Source organism: Aythya fuligula, chromosome 1 (assembly GCF_009819795.1).
Source record: "Aythya fuligula isolate bAytFul2 chromosome 1, bAytFul2.pri, whole genome shotgun sequence".
NCBI classification, from domain to species: Eukaryota; Metazoa; Chordata; class Aves; order Anseriformes; family Anatidae; genus Aythya; species Aythya fuligula.
Window position 1 is genome coordinate 181,126,474 of NC_045559.1, and position 19,749 is coordinate 181,146,222.

At 38.7% G+C, this 19,749-nt stretch overlaps 1 protein-coding gene across 1 annotated transcript in view; it reads left to right on the plus strand.

The window, feature by feature from the left end:
• The window catches only part of TRPC4 (transient receptor potential cation channel subfamily C member 4), a 161,929-nt gene that overhangs the window by 62,667 nt on the left and 79,513 nt on the right, over positions 1-19,749 (plus strand).

The following is a 19,749-nucleotide window of genomic DNA, read 5'->3' on the forward strand; positions in this document are numbered from 1 at the left end:
TGGAAGTTGGTAAAATTGTTTTGCTTGTGAAACTGCTGACATGGTTTAAAAAAGTAACTCCCCACTGACTGCCACCTTCTGAGCATAGATTGAGCTAAGACTGCTGGAGACTGCCACATAACTCCCTCTTGTTTTCTAAGCCAAATAAAACATTTTCTTCTACTTCAGCAAGAGTTTACATAAACTTGCTTTAATCTGCACTGAATTTGCACTGAAGGCAAATGCAGGGTCCTGCACGTGGGGCAGAATAACCCCATGAACCAATACAGGTTTGGAGCTGACCTGCTGGAAAGAAGCTCTGTAGAGAAGGTCTTGGGAGTCCTTGTGGACAGCAAGCTAACCATGAGCCAGCAATGTGCCTTTGTGGCCAAGAAGGCCAATGGTATCCTGGGGTATATTCAGAAGAGTGTTGTCAGAAGGTTGAGGAAACTGATTCTTCTCCTCTACTCAGCCTTGGAAAAGCCACACCTGGAGTACTGTATCAAGTTCTAGGCTCTACAGTACAGGAGGGACATAGATAGACAATGCTACAATGGAGATCCTGGAGCGGGTCCACCAGAGGGTTACTAAGATGATTTGGGGACTGGAGTATCTCTCATGCGAAGAGAGGCTGAGAGAGCTGGACCTGTTTAGCTTGGAGAAGAGCAGACTGAGAGGGGATCTGATCAACGTATGCAAATATCTGAAGGGATGGTGTCAAGAGGATGGGACCAGACTCTTTTCAGTGGTGCCCAGCGACAAGGCAGAGGCAACAGGCACAGACTGAAACACAGGAAGTTCTGGCTAAATATGAGGAAATGTTTCTTTGCTGTAGGGGTGACAGAGCACTGGAACAGCTTGCCCAGAGAGGTTGTGGAGTCTCCTTCTTTGAAGATATTCAAAACCCACCTAGATGCAATCCTGTGCAATGTGGTCTAGGTGACCGTGCTTGGCAGAGGAGTTGGACCAGCTGATCTCCAGAGGACCCTTCCAACCTCAACCATTCTGTGATTCTGTGAATTAGGCAAATAATATTCATGCAGTCGCGTGTCAAGTCTCATCTAAAGAGAAAGGAAAAGAAATGAACAGATGAGAAGCAAACCCAGCTAATACGAAGGTATCACCAGGAAATGATGTATTTTCCAGCTGTTTGGCCATTCTGCCATTTCACTGGTATTTCAAAGATATTTGTGGGAAATCCTTATTCATTCAAAGATGCAAATCATTCCAAAAAGAATAGCACTGTAAAGACATGGTCTATGGGAATTAATTTAGGAAATCCTTTGAATCATAGATTCCCTTGAATCATAGAATCATAGAATGGTTTGGGTTGGAAGGGACCTTAAAGACCACCTAGTTCCAAACCCCTTCCTGCTAGACCAGGTTGTTCAAAGCCCCATCCAGCCTGGCCTTGAACACTTCCAGGGATGGGGCATCCACAGCTTCTCTGGGCAACCTGTTCCACTGCCTCACCACACTCAGAGTGAAGAATTTCTTAAATTCAGTAGAGGTTTTAATGTCTCCATGTAATGGAGGCATCTCTCTGCTCATTGTAAGACACGACCCAATTAATCAGAACTTCAGCCCTGTCTTCAATTTATGGGTGATGGCATAACCCATAAATTCTGATATTCTTAAGACTATTTCAGGAGGAGAATCCTTATAAATAGTTATAATGTTGTCTTCTATTTTCATCTGTTTCATTTTTTGTATATTATAGTTACTGTATGAGTGCATTTCAATGAATAATAAGTTGAAGTGATTAGAGATGTCTCAGATAATGCATACAATAAAATTTAATTACAGTATTATGTACTTGCTATAGGTAGAATTGCAGATGATAAGTAAGTGTATAATTTTTGCTGATAAAATAACATGAATTATATGATCTTTTTGTTAAGGAAAGAAAGAAATATAGTAGGTCTTTGTACAAATGTGAGTGTCTGCCTTATCTTCTAGACAGTAAAAGCAGAATTCCTTTATATGACAACAGATTTATGTCAGAGAAGGGGAAGAGAACTAGATTCACCTTATTTTTGGCTCATTTCATTATTTCCCCACTGACAGTACAGATAAGAATACAACAAATGGAACTTCTCTACGTGAAGCACCAGAACCCAGAAGGTTCCGTGCAAAGCCCAGTGCCAAGTCAGTTAAATCACCTGTGTCACCATTCTCCAGCCTCTGTAATGGAAGCTGCCATCTGCAGAGCAGAGTTTGTCTCACTGAGCAGTAGCCACCTCTGATCTGGCTGCCTGGGATCCCCTTACCAATGGAGAAAAATAGAGATACTGGGGGAGAAATTCATGCTGCCTTTCCAAATTACATGTCTTAAAACAGCATAAACCACTTTTTGGACTGTAGAGAGAGCCTGCGTATTTACCTTGTACTACGCTCTTGATTTCAGACTGTTCTTTAGACTTTCTGGGCTGGTGTGTGCAGTCTCCACAATATAAGAAGGACATGAACTATTAGAATGTATCCAAAGGAGGACAACAAAGATGGCAAAAAGTCTAAATGGGGAGCCATGAGGAGCGACAGATCATTTAATTTGTTCAGCCAAAAGAAGAGAGAGACTGAGGGGACTCGGTCCCCACAGAGCACAGCAAGCTGAGGGGATGCCTCATGGCAGCCTGCAGCTTCCTCAGGAGGGGAGCGGAGGGGCAGGTGCCGAGCTCTGCTCTCTGGGGACAGTGACTCAGTGCTGGAGTACAAATAGTAGAAGCTCACAGAATCACAGAATCATCTAGGTTGGAAAAGACCTCCAAGATCATTGAGTCCAACCTCTGACCTAATACTAACAAGTCCTCCACTAAACCATATCACTAAGTTCTACATCTAAACGTCTTTTAAAGACTTTCAGGGATGGTGACTCAACCACTTCCCTGGGCAGCCTGTTCCAATGCCTAACAACCCTTTTCGTAAAGAAATTCTTCCTAACATCCAACCTAAACCTCCCCTGGTGCAACTTTAGCCCATTCCCCCTTGTCCTGTCACCAGGCACGTGAGAAAATAGACCAACCCCCACCTCACTAAAGCCTCCTTTAAGGTACCTGTATAGTGCAATAAAGTTGCCCCTGCTATAGCATACTATAGAAGACAAAAGATAGGTTTGCCTGTTGAGTACATACTACAGTGTTAAATTAGGCACAAACTGGTTGGTCCAAAGTGGAGGGTAGCACTATTGGCTCAAACTTAAAAATATTTCAGTGCCACACTCCACAACTGGATGGTATGAAGAGTACTGCTTCTTTTTCTTTTCCCGTCTTTCCTTGTGGGATAACAGTATTTACATCCTCCTCACATTTAACATGGCAAAGTGTTTTACAAAAGCTCTTTTTTCACAACATTTGCTAAGGGTCTGCCCACTACTGTAAAACATGAAGAATAATCACAAATCACTTGAAAAGTAACATCTCCATTTGTGTCTGTACAAGGCTAGGTCTGTCCATTGCAAAGAAAAATATTGCCTACAAGCTAGTGCTTGCAAAAAATGACCTTTAAAAAAGCTGTGATTATTTGCATGTTCACACCTTTGTTTGCACTGGTGACCCCACCAACCACTATGTTTCTATGGGTGTTGTAAATGTAGATAATAACATTGGTTCATTTTTAGGAACAGTTCATGATGAAGTCAATGCAGATATAGATTACATTTTTGTAGTAAGCATTTTGCTGCAGTGAAGCAGATAATACTGAATATTTAGCATAATCAAAAGCAGCACTCTGGCTGAAAATTCATTAAAACGGATTAAAGATATAAAATCTGAATGCTTAGAATTATATACTAAAACTTATATGTTCAGTATTTAGAAAGAAAGCTACATTTTCCCTAGAGAATCAAGGTCCTTTCAAAACTCTATTTCAAACTTTTATTTGATTACTTTTGTAATTTATAAATATTTGCCATATTGTTTAGATGACGATTCATTTTCAGACTCTGTACTTTAAATAGCATGATATCTTTGTCTGTTTGTTTTCTTCTCCTTTGTGTAAAGCTGGTCATGTGTGCTAAAATCCCAGCCCTTGATGTTAGTGGGGGTTTTGCCACTGATTCAGTGAGGTCAAGATTTCACCCTTTTGCTTTTTTATTTTTTATTTTTGTTCTCCTTGAAGAGAAGTTATTTGCAGAGATGGATGAATAGGGAATTAGAAAAATGTGTGTGCTAAATACTGCCAAGCTCAAGAAAGAGTTTAGATTCCCAAATACTTTATTGGTGATTAAAGTTGTAAGCATACAAAGAATAATATAATAAAAAGTAATAATATTAATAAGCATTACTTATGATTTACAGTTAAATCAATTAGCTTTCACTGATTTATATTAATGAGATAATATCCTATATATGAGGTATAGCTAATTTCAGCTTCATCTTCATGCAATAATGTGATAATATTCATAAAACTAAAGGATTTTTAAGCATAGGCTTTCAAGAGTTTATTAGCAATAACAGAGAGCCAAAAAAAATAATAAATAAATTGCTTGTTGTCAACAGAAAGCTACGATTCTTTAAGACAGTTGAAGTATCTTTTGAAAGAACTATTTTTTTTCTCAAAATTTTGATTCTTTAAAACATTGAAATATTTAAAAATAAAAAAATAAAAATCTGTAAAGAGATTTGAAATCTTTGCCTCAGTCTTCATTAGTAGGACCAGTTGTTCTCTGGGTGCCCAGGCTCCTGAGCTGTTTGATTGGGACAGGGAGCAGAATGAAGCCCTTAGAATTCAAGACAAAATAGTTAGTGACCTTCTACTCCATTTAGATGTACACAAGTCTATGGGGCCAACCAAGGGTAATGAAGAAGCTGGTGAAAGTGCTCACTAGGCCACCTGACATCATCTGTTGGCAGTCCTGGCTATCAGGGGATAGTCAACTGGCAATAGCTGATTGAATATGAGCCAGCAGTGCCTCAAATGTCCAAGAAGACCAACAGCCTGTACTAGAAATAAGCTTGTATTAGAAATGGTGTGGCCAGCAGGATTAGGGAAGTGATCTGTATTTGTTCCCCATACTGGGCCCTGGCGAGGAAGCACCTTGACTACTCTGTTCAGTTTTGGGCCCCTAGTTACAAGGGCATTGAGTCCCTGGAGTATGTTCAGAGAAGAGAAACAAAGGTGGTGAAGAGTCTGGAGAACAAGTCTTCTAGGAATCAGTTGAGGGAACTGGGGTTATTTAGCCTAGAGAAAAGAAGGGTCAGGTGAGACCTTATTGTGTTCTACAGTTACCTTGAAAGAGGCTATAGCAAGGTGGGGGTCAGTCTTTTCTCCCAAGCAACAAGAAATAGGACAAGACAAGATGGCCTCAAGTTGCACTAGGGAGGATTAAGTTGGATATTAGGAAAAAATTCTTCACTGAAAGGGTTGTAAAGCATTGGAACAGGCTGCTCAGGGAAGTAGTTGAGTCCCTGGAGTTTGGAGTAGTTTTGAATCCTTGAAGGCATTCAAAAGACCTGTAGATGTGGTGTTTAAGACATGGTTTAGTGGTAGATTTTGCAGTGCTAGATTAATGGTTAGACTTGATGATCTTAGAGGTCTTTTCCAACCAAAATGAAATGAAATGATCCTAATTATAACCAAAAATCAATGCATTTAATTAAAATAATGGTATATTCCTTCATTTTTGTAAAAAAATTCCAACCATTATCTTCAGATTTGGAAGATGTATCTTCATCTTTGATGTTTCCCTTCTTCAAAAAATAGAATAAAATAAAATAAAATAAAATAAAATAAAATAAAATAAAATAAAATAAAATAAAATAAAATAAAATAAAAATCAGATCTTGTTAAAGCTTAATATAAGGTCTGCAGTCTACTGACCACTCAGCTATTGGGAGCAACTTAATATCCATAAGTGATGTGCTTTGCATTTCAATGACCACAAGGGTTACAGTAGCTTTAAGCTGATTATCAGTATATGGATATATCTGGTGCCATCTGGTGACTACGGATGAGCCATGTATATTTAATAGCTTTGATCTGTATTTGACTCCTACTGTTATTCAGTTTCTGAGTGAGGTTTTTATGGTATACATCAACATAACTAAGGAAAAGGTTATTTGTCAACTGCATTATATTTTCTACACATTTTAGCTGCAGCAGCTGCTACAGAGTACATAAAAGAAAATAACACAATTTAAGGTGAATGAATTGAAGAAACTTGCTCAAGTACTTTTAAATTATCAGTTTTTCAAAGCCATATGTCCTGAATTATCTGCCAAGACACTTGTTGCTTACCCTGATAGATAGTCAAATGCCAAATTAAGAAGGGAAAAAGGCCATCGTTCTTTAAAAATTAGTATCTGTCAGAAATATATTTATATTATTAAACTACATATATCACCATCCACAGATGGGATGTGGGTTAGGAAGCACAAAAAAAAAAAAAAAAAAAAAAAAAAAAAAAAAAAAAGGAAAAAAATACCTGTATCTAAACCACAATATGCTCTGCTGGTTGACAAACCCAGGCATCAGTCTCTACCTGGGTGGCTGACTTCCTAGATATGCATTTATATTCAGGGAAGATGGCAGCAGCCTCTTGAGGATGCTACAAAACACATAAGTGAAACTGAAGTCATAGTTATTTAACTTGAATCTATGTAGTACCATATTACCTGACAGTCTAGATTTAGGGCACTGGAACATAACTGCAGTATTTACAGGCATTGCCTGCCTAGCAAAAGCACATGGTAGCGCCTCCCTGTTTACTGTTAGAAAATGATCTTGTGACACTGCCAGTATTTTGAAAAGTGGACACCCTGGAGATAACTTTTTGCAGGTGTCTGAAAAAAACAACAGGCTAATGCCAGACTAGCATTCACAAATGTAAGGGGATTGCAAGTGGAAGGAGTAATTGAGGACAGTACTTCAGAGAGTATCCTGTCAAGGTACATGATACTAAATTTTTCTTATCTTTTGTATACGTACTTTGTGAAGACCTAGCTTAGGAAATGCCTGTCAGAATTGCTTCAGTTAATTCCACCTTTGAAAAAATGTTGTGAGATGCATGTTTCATTTACAAAAGGGGGAAAAAATGATTAATTAGAACAAACAAAACCCAAACCTCCAAAACTTCATATCTACCGAATGAGTTAAATACATTCAGCATGTGCCTTGACAAAGAGCCTATTGCATATTGGTGCCAGAAATGAGATAAAAGAGTCTGGCATGTGTTTGGAAAGTGGTAAAAGATGCTTATACCTGAATTAGCATCTCAATACCTTCATGATTTTTTTCTCGCCCTTTCAAGACTACAAGTTAGTGAAAATGGAGATAATTACAGCAGGGCTTGTCAGTGCCAATTGGCTATAGTGGACCTGGAAATGTCCATCCAACCACCCCAAAGTAACATATATTCACTTTACAGAAACCTCTTCCACCACCTCACTTCTTTCCATGCTTTCTACTAATCTGGTTAGCTATCATTTAGGTTGCACTCAGAGCTCTGTGTTCAAATTTCTGATTTCACTACAGTATTATGAGACTCCTTCAGAAAAAGCATATGTATAGTTATGATTTTCTCTCCAGGTAGACTCGTGAGCAACCCTTCTTCCTCAGTTTTTAAGGACCTCTTCAAGTAACTTCTCTGGTCATGATAGACTACAACAGGCATTTTTCTGAGCAGCTGAATAAAAGGGATAGTATGTTTTATCCTTTATCACTAAGGGAAAGGACTGAAATTAAAGGGATTAAGTTTTGGTGAAGGGGGTTAGGACAGCAAACTGTGACTATATGTTTTAATTTTACAAGGAATGTAGCATCAGGCAGAGATAGGTGAGATGTGAAGTATGCAAGAAGGTGACAACTCTGATACTGTTCTTACTAGATGTGAATCCATCCATATAACTCAGCCAAACATATACTAATGGTACTGTATGCCACATGCACAATGCTTGACATGGACATTTAGCTATGTATGAACAAGAGGATCCAGGACACACTGGAATTCTGGGTCCCAGGGCATGGCGTGGCAGCACCTTAACTCTGGGAGGTCCCAGTCCATCGTCCCACATTTGGGTGTTGAAAGAGCTAGAAGACAGCTACAACAGGGTCTGGCTAACTTCTTGCTTTGGGTGACAGGCAGAGCAGCACCTCAGAGCTTGCTCTGGCATTTATGTGTATTAGCAACCAGTGTGTACTCCTGGACAGGAAGAGTTACGGCAGAGTATCAGCTGGCTGTCCCAAGAGTTTTTGGGAGGTGGGTTGAAGGGACATTATTGTGCTGTCACAAGCTAAAGTTATATTTTATAAATCTTGATGACTTTAGCTGATTGATAATTATTTGGAGTGGGGGAAGGCAGAAGAGAAGACGAGGTGTTGACAATAAAAGTTGTGTTTCACTTGACTCTACTGCATGCAATTCTGATTAGAATAAAACAAGACTGATCATATGTTCAACATCTGTTTGTTTTTGTTTGTTTTGTTTGTTTGCTTGTTTTTGTTTGTTTTGTTTTTAGCTGTATTGCCATCTAGTTTGGGGAAGAATGCAAGTATGTGGGAGAACAGCTAGGGAGAGGAGTGGCCCCATAAAAGCATGTGTAAAGAGTGTTGCACAGTATAGTATCTAAACCATTGACACTTGGATGTTCAGGCACTCACTTAAACTGACTAGGAAAGGACACAAACAGCAAAGCTAGGCAGCTTTTCAGGCAAAGTGTCTTCAGTCTGGCAGTATCCCAAAAATAGATAAAAAGTCTAAAGTTGAAAAATCAGGAAACAGCATGAAAGCAACACAGAGCCTAAAGAGTCATTTTCCTTGATTGAGATGGTAGCAGCCTAGATTTGACACTTCTTTAACAGAAGCTGACAGAGCTCTTGGCTCCTGAAAAATCCCCCACATGTGGCCTCATCTCCCACTTAGTAGACTCTTAGTAGACCCAGAGTATTCAGTTAGCTTCAGTCCATTATTTTCCTTTCAGGCCAAATGAGATAATATCATTGTCTCAGCTCTGTGTTGCCCCACAACCTCATAGTGTTTGGGGGTTGTACCTCCTCATAGTAAAAGTGCAGGTCATGATGGAGAGGACCAAATGAATATGTACTGGTTGTAGGCCTAGCTCACCCGCAATGGACTTTAAACCCAAAGATGTTGGATCTGATATTTTAAAAGGTTATTTCAGATTTTCACCCAATTACAGAACTGGGACTTATTTTGATGAAGCTGGGGCAGAAAGAGAAAGATTTTATGAGGACTGCATGATGCCTTGTAGTTTTTCTTATGTTTCTCCAGTAACTTTGGAAAATATCAGTCACAGTCACTTTTGTAATGCTCTTCGTCTATTGAGATTAAAGCATCACTTTTGTTTTGAAAATGTCTCCCACAAAAGTTCATGAACTAAGTGCCTTTTTGAATGTTCTGATTAATGACAGTCTAGCTAGTAAGGAGTATGGAGGAGGGAAGCGAAGCTATTTTGTAAGGCTTCAAGTACATAGGCTTGAAGTGGAATATGAGGACACAAAGTTGAATCTTCCCACTCTGAGTGGGTAGACGAGTTATTTATTTATTTATTTATTTATTTATTTATTTATTTATTTATTTATTTTTCCAGTGGCATCTTATTAATTTAAATTCTCTGGCAGGTTTTAAAATATTGATAGACAGAGATGAATGGGAGAGGCTGTGTAAAGTATAAATCAGTTTATTAATGAAATTTATATAAAAGCCTATCCACATATTCAGTTTTTAATACAACATTTTGGGCACATGCAAAAAAAAACACGTAACTCTGAAGGAGAAATGTACCATAAAGGCATCAGTGACTAATTGCACAAAAGATGGAGATATGGATTTACAAAAATAATGTTCTTTAATTCATTTTTAGAGAGAACTGTTTTCAAGTTCAATAATAATAATAATAATAATGAAAAGAAGCCACAAGTGACATTACATCTTGGCAATAAACTCACATATCCTATGTTTATATGCATCAGAAGTAGGGGGGTGGCTGTATAGAAAAGAAAAAAAAAAGAAAAAAAAAGTGACAATCACTAAAGAAAGACTTCAGAAGCTGATATTGGTGCCCTTAAATAGAGCTGTTGGCAATTTCAGTATTCTACAATATGCACCCATCACCTTGTAACAAATGCTAAATCATAAATTCCAAATGTAAAGCACTGTCAAACAAACTAACAAACAAACAAAAAATAAGCATGCCAAAATATGGGGGAATGTGATAGTTTCTTGAAATGTACAAAATGATGAGCCATTTTGCTATTGGCAACATACATATATACATAACAGTCTACAACTTCCTCGTAAGGGGTTGTCAAGAGGCAGGAGACCTTTTCTCCATTAACACTAGTGACAGGACCCGCGGGAACGGGGTTAAGCTGAGGCAGGGGAAATTTAGGCTGGACGTCAGGAGGGGGTTCTTCACAGAGAGGGTGGTTGCACACTGGAACAGGCTCCCCAGGGAAGTGGTCACTGCACCGAGCCTGTCTGAATTTAAGAAGAGATTGGACTGTGAACTTAGGCACATGGTCTGAACTTTTGGGTAGACCTGTGCGGTGTCAAGAGTTGGACTTGATGATCCTTAAGGGTCCCTTCCAACTCAGGATATTCTATGATTCTATGATTCTATGATATTGCCAGAGTGTCATAGTCTTTAAGACTAGATTATTGGTGGGTAGCAGTATCAATGGTAATTTAAACAAAGTATAATCTAATCCTCCATTTTAGCAGTTTGTAGAATTTAAAAAATAATTAAAAAAATAAAAATAAAAATTTGATGATGACAAATATACATTTAGTTCAAAGACAATTGGTGAACTAAACTTCTACCCAAACTCTAAATGTTACCAATTTGTAATAATTATTTTATGTCATTATTCACTTGCTTTTTCACACTTCTTTATTTTAACTTATCCTGCAAATAAAAGCACTTTTCTACTGCAAGGAGATGCATGAAAATTAGCCATAAACAATTAAAAATCTAAACTATATTAAAATCTTTAGAAAATTTAAAATAAATCAAAATCTCTAAAGGATTTATGCAAAAATGAGATCTGTAGAAAAGTCATATTTCTCCTCAACAGTTCCCATATTCAATACTGTCTTCTTTTCCCTTCTTTTTATATTTGTTGACTGCCATTTTATGACACTCATTCAAGTTTACTATCCAAATAGGTACAGCATACACATAGAAAACAAACAAAAATTCTAAAATCTCTGCCTTCTACAGTTATTAGACCCTGTACTGTTATTTTCATAAACCCCCATGCCTGGAATCTATTTGCTAAACTTGTCTGCCTTTACTTCTCGTTAACTCAACAGCTATGCAGATAGTTTTGACTAAAGATTCTAATGCTTTTGATGCTTGAAAAAAAATCTAAAAACCTAGCCCTGACACCAGTGTTATGCATCTATTAAAAAGACTGAAAGGTTCAACAGACAAAACCTTCTTTGATTGAGGTAAGGTCTAGAAATGCACACAGCCAATTACTTTTCATTTGGCTGTGCAAGTAAACTTTTGAAGTTAACAAAATACATAGACATTCAAGAAGCAATGTAAACAATCCAGTGTCTCTTCTGACTAGAGCAGCTTCTCAGAGGACAATTAATGGTTTTGTCCATGATGAGATAGACTAAGATATGCATTATATATAAGCAATATGTATACAGGTATATTTATGTAAGGGCTAGGGTGTCCAGCTCACGATTCAGATTCCTGAATGTAGTGCAATGTAGTACTAGAGCCGTGTCTTTGTGAAGAGATGTCTTCTGCCTCAGGACAGGCCTGGCCTCCACCTACACTGCCATCCAAATCTGAGTGTTACCTTAAGCTATGAAAAATAGTTCTGTAGACCTTATTGACTGAATTGACCAGGGGCCCAAGTCAGGGGCTTACGAGTCATTACCAAGTGATATGTGAGGCATTCTAGAGACATTTCAGAGATGAATATGGGGCTGGAAATACAACACAGGACCTCTGAGAGACCAGTGCCTGTCTGGAGTGACAAGTGGAGGTCAGACAGGACACCTACAGAAATATCTGAAATTGCACCTACATGGGGACAAGTGAGCTGGGTCCTAGATTTGCACTGGGTTTAATGGAAGCTCAAAAACCTAACTCATATGTAGACACTATAATTGTTTTCAACTGGAGATAAATCCCGTCCTCTTGTCACACTCTTGTCACAGGTCACCTTTTGTCAAATTGTTCTATAAGAAGTGAAATTTATGAAATCTGATTTTCACACTACCATGTGCATTATGATAGAATTATATTTGTTTTTAATTAATTATGAATACTCATAAAAGCTTTTTAAGAAGTTGGTGTTCTCATTATATATATATATATGTATATACATATACATATATATATATATATATATATATAATTATTTTTTTCCTTTGGTAGGTGTGTGTGATTTTTCTGGTATTTATTAGCATAGTTGAGATGACACTCCAGAATTTTCTTAAGACCTCAGTCATCCACCTCCAGAGCATTTTCAGGAAATTTTTGGGATTTTATTATATCTAATATTCCTTCCTGTTAACATTCAGCTGGAACAGCACAACAAATTCAAAAATCACAATGGGGTGGCTGACAGAGTCCATTAACATGATTACAGAGGCTTATTTTTCTTAGATTACTACCAATTTACCCTGTCAATTTAACAACCACTTTCTGGGTGGAAGTTTCACATGTCACATATTGTACTGATAGAAGTCTTTTAATTGCGTATCATGCCAGTGTCAAGATCCATATCTTCTACATCTTCACCCTGGACTGGCAGGATGCAAAATTATTTCTCCTTCAAATTAAGCTAGTAGAGGCTGGTACTAAAATATTATCGAAGTCCTCAGGCTTGTCACCATGTGTGAAGCCTTGTGGCAGGAAAAAGGAAAACCTGAAATATTCACCACCAAAACCTTATATTTCATGCTATGTACTGGCCCAGGTGCTGCTGAAAATTTACAGAAAATCTCTGCTTATTAGTTCTCTGTAACTGCCATGTACTTAATAGAGTAAAAATATATTTTCTTAAACAAACAAACAAACAAACAAACAAACTTTTTACATCTTAGAGCATCGTAGAATTAGAATCATAGAATGGTTTGTGTTGGAAGGGACCTTAAAGATCATCCAGTTCCAAACCCTCTGCCATGGGCAGGGACATCTTCCATTAGAACAGGTTGATCAAAGCCCCATCCTTGAACACCTCCAGGGATGGAGCATCCACAGCTTCTCTGGGCAACCTATTCCAGTGTCTCAACACCTACATTGTGAAGAACTTCTTCCGAATATCTAATCTAAATCTACCCTCTTTTAGTTTAAGCCATTCCTCATCCTATCAGTATGCTCCCTGACAAAGAGTCCCTCCCCAACTTTCTTGTAGGCCCCCTAAGGCCACAATGTCTCCCTGGAGCCTTCTCTTTTCCAGACAGAACAATCCCAACTCTCTCAGCCTTTGAATAAGAGAAGTGCTCCAGCCCCCTCCTCTGGACTCATTCTAACACTTCCACATCCTTCTTGTGCTGGGGGCCCCAGAGTCATACACAGTACTGTGTATGGGGTCTCATGAGAGCAGAGCAGAAGGGGAGGATCTTAAAGCGTCCATCATTAAGGAAATGAACACAGATGAAGTTATCATTAATAAAATGTAGTTGACAATCTTTTACCTCTCAAAGAAAGTTCAATTTTTCTATGCCAGCATGGCTGCATGAGCTTCAGTCTCCTCAATTACACAAAAACAAGTCTTGTTCATCTGTCAAAGTCGGAAGACTTATAGTTTGATGGTTGGAAAGTTAGAGCTGCTGCTTAATAACAAACCACTAACTGAGCAACATACCAGAAATAACATGGTTATGAAACTTCTCACTATAATATTTCTCTAAATCCTCTCTATGGTTTATGGGGGTTTGTCTCTGCCATACTCTTTTGCATTCATTTGTCATAATATTTTGAAAATATATAGAATCTTTTTTCCTTAAGTGTTTTGCAAATTTGTCTGATTCCCAATTTGTTCTTTGAGTGTATAACCTTTTTTAATTTTCTTAGATGTGAAGTTTACTTCCCAGCTGTGAAGATATCTCAGATTAATTTATAATGCTAAGTAATTGCAATCAGCTGTAAAGAAGTTTAGCTAATTCCTGCCCTTCCCTCTGAAACACTTTTATATCCTAAACAGTTTGTTGATTTCTCAAGATGCCACCAATCTATTATTCCTCTTTTTTCAAAAGCTCCTTTTTAAAAACCACGTTTCTCATTCCACAGCCAGCAGGACACCTTTTCTGTTTCTAGAACTGTGAAATTCAGGAAATAAACAAAGGATCCATTTCAGACTGTTAGAACTCATTTTTTACCATTTTTTTCAAGACCTCCCTGGAGAAGCAAGTCAATTTCTTCTGCCTCTCCCACTGAGTTTTGGAGCCAGCTTGGGTGAAGGCTAAAACTAAGGAAGAGCAAGAGCTTTTCTTCTATGGTGTTTTTGATCTGCTAGAGAGTAACAAGAGCCTGCAGAGGGACCTGGACAGGTTGGATCAATGGGCAGAGGCCAGTGGGATGAGGTTCAACATGGCTAAATGCCTGATCCTGCACTTTGATCACAACAAGCCCATGCAGTGCTACAGGCTTGGGGCAGAGTGGCTGAAAAGTTGTGCAGAGGAAAAGGATCCAGGGGTGTTGGTTGATGCTTACCTGAAGATAGACTAGCAGTATTTCCAGATGGCCAAGAAGGCCAACAGATCCTGGCTTGTATCAGGAATAGTGTAGCCAACAGGACCAGGGAGGTGATTGTCCCCCTGTACTCTGCTCTGCTGAGGCCACACCTGGTGCTGTGCTCGTACTGTGTTCAGTTTTGGGTCCCTCACTACAAGAAGGACATCAAGGCCCTGGAGTGTGTCCAGAGAAGACCTACAAAGGTAGAGAAGGGCCTGGAGCACAGGTCCTGCGAGGAGCAGCTGAGGGAACTGGGGGTGTTTGGTCTGGAGAAGAGGAGGCTCAGGGAAGAGCTTATTGCTCTCTACAACTTCCTGAAAGGAAGGTGTGGAAAGCTGGGGGTCAGCCTCTTCTCACTGGTAACTAGTGACAGGACTAGAGGAAATGGCCTCAAGTTGTGCCAGGGGAAGTTCAGGTTGGAAATGAGGAGACATTTGTTCTCAGAAAGAGTATTCAGGTGTTGGGATGGGTTGCCCAGGGAAGTGGTGGAGTCACTGATCCTGGGGGTGTTCAAGGAAAGGTTGGAAGTGGTGCTTAGGGACATGGATTAGTGGGTGATATTGGTCATTGGGGGACAGTTAGACCAGATGATCTTAGAGGTCTTTTCCCACCTTAACGATTCTATGATTCATCCTGATAGCTATTGAAATTACAGTACACAGCTATCTCTCACTCCCTCTCCTCAAAGGGACTGGGGGAGAAGATACAATGAAGAGGGGCTCAAAGACTGAGAGAACAATAGGATATTGCTCACCAATTACTGTCACAAGTTAAACAGACTCAATTTAGGGAGAGTAATTTATTTCCTATTACTAACAGACTAGACCAATGAGAAACTAAAAGCAAATTAAAACACCTGCTCACCTCATGTTCACCCTCATCCCACATCAAGCTCTATCTCTTCCTGCTGAGCAGTGCAGAGAAATGGCAAAGGGGAGTTGTGCTTAGACATAATGCTTTATCTGCTGCTCCTATATCTTTGCTTTCTTCCCCTGTTCCAAACTGGAATTTCTCCTACAAGATGTTGTACTTCTTGAACTGAACCTATATGGACTTCCCATAGACAGAAGTTCTTCAAGAACAGCTGAAATATGGATCTGGACCTTGGCATCCATCCTTCAGTACCAAGCTGCTCCAACATTGGTCCGCCACAGGCAGCAGCTCACACCAGGCCTCTTGCTCCACTACGGGCTCCTCTACAGGCTGCAGTGTGGAGATCTGCTCCACCATGGTACTCTGTGAGCTACAGGGGGACGCCCTGCTCCACCAGGGTCCTCTCCACAGGCTGCAGGGGAACTTCTGCTCTGGCACCTGGAGCACATCCTGCTCTCCTTCTGCATTGATTGTGGTGTCTTCAGAATTTTTTCTCCCTACAGTTTCTCCCTCCTCTCCCAGCTGCTGTTGTACAGCAGTTTTCCTCTTTCTTAAATATGCTCTCAGAGATGTGCAACCAGCATTAGTCAGCTTTGGCCAAGTATCTTTCAGAGCTGGATGGAGCTGACTCTTACCTAACGTGGGGCAGCCTTTGGGCTCTTCTCACAGAAGATATCCCTGCAGCACCCCTGTTACCGAAACTTTGCCACATCAACCAAATTTTTCTAATTAAAGCAGAAACACAGGACCTCTGGGGAGAGAATGTCAGATATAAACATAGTTAAAATGATTTTGCCTTTACAAACCATTTTGCCTTTCAGAAAAGAATCTACGCATGCATTTAAGAAAATTCTCTTGGGAAGGACCCAACCACATCTACTTCTGAATATTCAGGAAGTTTTGATATTTGCTTTTTTCATCATGCTAATTTTGTGAGAGGCTTATATGAGTTTTATTATGATGTGTCAGAAATAATCTGAGTTCTCCTTTAATCATTTCCATAATAAGATCTTTTTTCTTTGTCAGGTCTCTTTTTTTTTTTTTTTTTCTCAAATCATTTCCATCTTCTTCTTTCACTGTTCTTGAGTGAAAACAAAATTCTTTGATTGTCATTTTTCATTATGAACACTCAAGGAATGTCCAGAATTCCTACTTGAGAAACCCTTTATTTGTGTTGTTTCAAAAAGATGTGCAGTGAGAGGGCAGGTAAGAGTTGCAGAGCTGGAAACAAGCTCAAACTATCTTGACAGTCACTTATTGTGAGTCTATTTTCAAGTCATTTCCCTCTGTTGCTCAAGATATTGACATTGACTGCTGGAAGGACATATCCATCCACTAATAATGCTCACAGGAAAACATTAATTGAAAATGACCACTTTCTCAAAGAGAGAGAGAGAGAAACTGCTGAAGGCTTTCTCATCAGTCACACCCAACAAATGCATGTCCCAAATCTATCAACTCAAATATCTTTTTCTCTTATTCCATCTGGAAACTGTCATCAATTCCTTTTTGCAAGATTTTCTTTCCATTCTCTACTCCCCTTTTTCAATAAAATAAATCCATACTTTTATCACAGCAGGAAGGATTCTGAAGAAAGTAATCAAACATCCTTCTTGTAAGCATCAAGAAGAAAACCTGAGTATGCGTAGCAGCCTACCTGGATTTGTCAAGAACAAATCTTGTCATAACAATATAATTTTCATTCATCACCAGATAGCAAGCTATGTAGGTTGGGGCAAAGCATATCGTATAGCTTGAGTTTTGTAAGATTTCAGAACCTGTCAATCAAAATATGGTCTAAGATGAAAACCACAATCATAGTAGTTGCCAACAGTCCTCTGTAAAACATGATGAGTGAATCAAACAGAAGGATGAAATGAGCAATTCTGTAAGGGTGTATCCCAATCAATATATTCATTCATGACATTTAAGATGAAATATAGAGAGAACATGTTAAATTTGTAAACAACATAAAACTGAGGGCATCACAAAACTGTTGCAAGACAGAAATAGAATTCAGGATGATCTTGGTAAATAAGATAAATGATTTTGTAAAAAATAAAATAGTTCAGTAAGGAGTACAAGGTTATAAATGAACAGATACAATCAAGTATAAATTGAAATGGAATATGTTTAAGGCAACAATTTTGCTTGGACAATTAAAACAAGACAAATATAAAATGGCTAGACTATACCATGTTGGTGTGAAAAAGTCAATATCACACTCAGTTACATCAAACAGGGTACAGAATACAAGTAATGTCAATTTGTCCTTTGTTATACTGAGAAGTGGTAAAGAATGTGCAGGAGGAAGTAAGAAGCTTCATAAAATTAGGAAATATACCCCATAAGGAAGTCTGAAGCAAAAAGGGTGTTTAAAAGAAAAAACAGGAGGTATAGCAAATAAATAAAATATTCCTTGTATCCACATTTTATAAAATGGGTCATTATAGGCTTAATCTGCACATAGGCAAAACAAATTAAATATCAGAAAAGTTACCTGGAAAAAGTGCAACATATCCACCCACTGCTGCAGGTCATCACGGGATGATGCAAATCATCCTTATTTAAAAAATTGATGTTATTTTCAGTGAGTTACTAAATGTTATTGTATTTGTTTATTTATTTATTTTAAATATATCAATACCTTTCATGCAATATGGCTGGCACAGTAAAAGGAAGTCATCAGTCCATGTTGTGATTATTGAGGCACAGAAACTGATTTGGCTGTAATAGCATGAGCATGATAAATCACTAAAAAAAAATCTTATGGTATTTTAAGTGTAACTGATAAGGGAAAAAATTAAGGTTTTGAAAACCCAGCTCACACTTGGATAAAATAGAATTAAAATAACTCAGGCTTGTAAATTTAACTGAAAAATTCCTATATATATGACAAGATAAGCACTGAGGACACCTTAATATGACATGGATTTAGTATTGGCTGTGGCAACATCCCTGTTCCTTGTCATGTCCCAGCTAAGCTGAAAGCAAATTTCCAGCAAAATAAATGGATGTGATATCACATAGTATTCTAACTAACTGGGTGTGGGGTGAGTGTGTGGGGTAGTTAACCCTTGTGAATAGGAATGCATATTATCAGCAAGTAAAGATATATATGCCTGATCTCTGGACAGATTTATGGACGTTATGTTGTACACTGAGAAAGGCTTTCAGGAGAACCAAAACTGGCAGCTCCCTGCCATACTAAAAGGAGACAGAAAAAAAAAAAAATCCTAAAGATAAAATATTTAGCATAAACTGTTAATATCTTCTTTCAAATTCTGGAAAAGAGGATAGAATTATAAACCCAGTTCTTTTGAAAAATATCCAACTTGTATCCTACTGTTACAGGTTGTGAGGCATGCATTATGGTCAGTTGCAGGTTAGTATTAGCATGGGATAGCTCAGCCAACACATTTTAAGCTAATTCATAACATAGATTGTTAAATAAATTCTGTTGATCCCCAGGCTAAGGGGAGTATTAACCAACTTGAGCTATCTAAAGTTAGGTGTTTCTTGCTGAAGTTGCCATTTGGGTGAAAGAACATCTAGAACTTTTGGAGCATTGCCTCCAGGTGGTTGTTGAGCAAGTCAAGAGCTTATAGGTAAGGGTTAAAGGACAGACTAACGATGGGGACACTATTGTGGGTATTTGCTACAGGCCACCTGATCAGGAGGAGGAAGTAGAAGAGGCCTTTTACAGACAGCTAAAAGCAGCCTCGAGATCACAGGCCCTGGCTCTCATGGGGGATTTCAACCACCCTGACATCTGCTGCAGGATCAACAATAAGGCACAAACAATACTGGAGGTTCCTGGAAAGCACTGATAACTTTCTGATACACGTGATGGAGGAGCCAATGAGGAAAGACATTCTGATGGACCTTGTACTAACAAACAAGGAAGGACTGGATGGAGATGTCAAGTTTGGGGGCAGCCTTGGCTGCAGTGACAATGAGATCCTGTATTTCAGGATACTGCAAGGAGGAAGCAGTGCAGTAATATTGCAATCGTGGACTTCAGGAGAGTTAACTTTGCCCTTTTCAGGGATAAATTTGGAAGAATCCCATGGGATCAGGCCCTAGAAGGAATACAAGATAGATTGTTAATATTCAAGGATTACTTACACCGGGCTCAAGAGGTGCATTCCTATGAGCAAGAAATAGAGCAGAGTGTGCAAAAGACCTGCAACAAGGAACTCCTGACAAAACTCAAACATAAGCAGGAGATGTACAA